We start from the raw sequence: 2,353 nt of genomic DNA, 5'->3' as shown, positions 1-2,353 counted from the left end.
AAAATGCCTTACAGTTGTATCTCATGGAGGCATTTCCTCAACTGAAGCTCCTTTCTCTGTGATAACTCCAGCTGTATCAAGTTGACACAAAATTAGCCAGTACAGGCTCTGTTCCCCATCTTTCTTATGCTCTCTTATCTCACAGTATCATCGGGAGTATAACAACACAGGTAGGATGTCATTCTGGAATGAAGGCTTGAAACACAGTGCCACATTTACTATGCTCTTGAAGTCTCTGGATCGAGAATTCAAGAGTAGCACAGGAGAGACAGCTTCTGCACCCTGCCTGTGCTGTGAGATGTAGTGACTCACACAGCTGAGGTAGCTTGTTTCCTCAATGAGCTGAGTTGGCTAAGCAATGAACTCGGCTAGGGGTGTTGACTGGAACGCTCGTATGGATCCTCTCCATGTTGCTTGGACTTCCTCAATGAGAGGCAACCCCAAGAAAGCAAAACTCCTTAATAGCAGCTCACGGCTATTAGCTAACATCAAAAGCTACCCTAGCACTTTAAAATACAGGCCCAAATTCTTGGCATGCCTTCTATCAAATATGAAGCTTTATAGTCTCCCTGAAAGACTCTAAAAGTGTGCTATTGCCCATGAGTCAAATGCATGAGGGAGGAATGACTGAATGAAGGACCAGAATGACTTGAAATGGTCAGGATATGCACTGAAGACTCGAAGATTTGGGTTCTGGGTTCCTAATAGTTCTTGACTCATAATGACTCTTGGGTTGGTCTGTTCTAAATCTGCCCCTCCCAGCCTATAACTTCTGCCTCTTAGGCAGTTTCTGCTTGGCTCTGGCCAGGAATGTTATTGGCAAGCTCTATTCCTATCCTGCCTGGTTCTCAGGCTTCTTGATCCAAACACTCTCTTGCTCACCACTCTGACCCCCTTCTGTCTTCAGCCCAGACTGTCTGCTTTCCTCTGAGTCCATGATAACAGGAAGGCAGGGAGCACAGGAAGGCACAGAGATGTGTGTACAAATGTAGTGTGTTGAAGGGAAGACAGATTACTTAGTATTCCCAATAAGTTAGCACGAAATAAAACTGTGTATTTGCTTTGTAAAACGTAAAATATTCTGAAGACACTGAAAAATTTAAAGGAGTGCTATCATATGCATATTCAAACTTATTTATGCACAGTAAGTTTTTTTAAGAAGAAAGAGGAGGAGGAGGAGGAGGAGGAGGAGGAAGATTGTGTATGAAGAGGGGCGTTTCCTTGAGTAGGCCTAGTTGGCCTTGAACTCACCGTTTTCCAGCCTCAGCCTCCCAAGTGCATCGTTCACTCTTGCTTTTCTTCTCTCTGGAAGACATGACTAGTTGCAACACTGGCCTTAGCTCTTAAATGTCATTCATTTTGTGGATTAGTAAAAGACCCAACAGCTTCAAATGGCTCACATATTTCCCTATCTGACTTCTAAACTACTATCCTCTGACTAGGGTGGAGGATAGTGAGAATGCAGCCCCCCACCCCCACCCCCCAAATAAATCCATGGGCATCTGGCACCTGTCACTGCCTCCTAACCCTGGTCACACTCAGCATTCATGGTTCATTAAAAGGTGGTTCTAGGGGGCTGACTGCTCTGACAGAGGACCTGGGATTCCCAGTATCCACAAGGCAGCTCACAAACATCTGTAACTCCAATTCCAGAGGATCTGATATCTCTCCTGGCCTCCAGGGGTACCAGACTTGCATGTGGTGCAAGCATTCATTTAAGATAAATGCTTATCACATAACATAAAATAAAAACATTTGTTTTTTTAAAAAAATGATTACTTTCAGGAAGCTGAGACAGGAGGACTGCTACAAATTTCAGACCAGTCAAGGACAATATAGTAAGACTCTTGTCTGAAATTTTAAATTTTCTTCTTAAAAGATGAGTATTGCCCTGCCTTTAGAGGTTTTACAGGTGTGCCTGCTGTGTCACATGCGTGTCCATAGGTGGCAGGAAGGTGAAAGGCTATGTCTATGCTTAGTGTTCTGACCTGTGAACATTTGATTGATGAGTAGTCAAACACTCCCTGAAAAAAAAGGGGGGGTGGGGGGAGTCTGAGATGACCACCAGTCTGATGCTGTGTAGGCCCAGATGGATTCCCAGATCAGGAAGCAAGCCAGAGACTAGAAGAATCTGGCTGGGGCCATAGAACCCTGATGAAGTGCAAGCCCTAGAGGACCACCACAGCAGCACCATGGGGCTTGGACAGGGAGACAGGAAGCTAGCCTGAGAGTACTATTAGTCATGACCTTTGCCCGGTGCCATAATGCTCAAGTGGGTCATAGCACTCCTGAGACCACTTCTGAGATAACCTCAGACACTCAGAGACCCTGAGATCCACTAAGAGGATCAAAG

General features: G+C 45.2%; 1 non-coding gene across 1 annotated transcript; it reads left to right on the top strand.

Moving 5' to 3' along the window:
- The first annotated feature begins 1,890 nt into the window (after positions 1-1,890).
- LOC115031198 (small nucleolar RNA SNORA17) lies at positions 1,891-2,022 on the top strand. Its single transcript, XR_003836817.1, has one exon. It is a non-coding gene; the product is annotated as a small nucleolar RNA SNORA17 (small nucleolar RNA).
- The last annotated feature ends 331 nt before the right edge of the window (positions 2,023-2,353 follow it).

The sequence above is a fragment of the Mus caroli genome, unplaced genomic scaffold (assembly GCF_978045245.1).
Source record: "Mus caroli unplaced genomic scaffold, Mus_caroli_1 scaffold_4, whole genome shotgun sequence".
In the NCBI taxonomy this organism is placed as follows: Eukaryota; Metazoa; Chordata; class Mammalia; order Rodentia; family Muridae; genus Mus; species Mus caroli.
The sequence above is the reverse complement of the archived record's forward strand: the minus strand, read 5'-3'. Positions and strand labels throughout refer to the sequence as shown.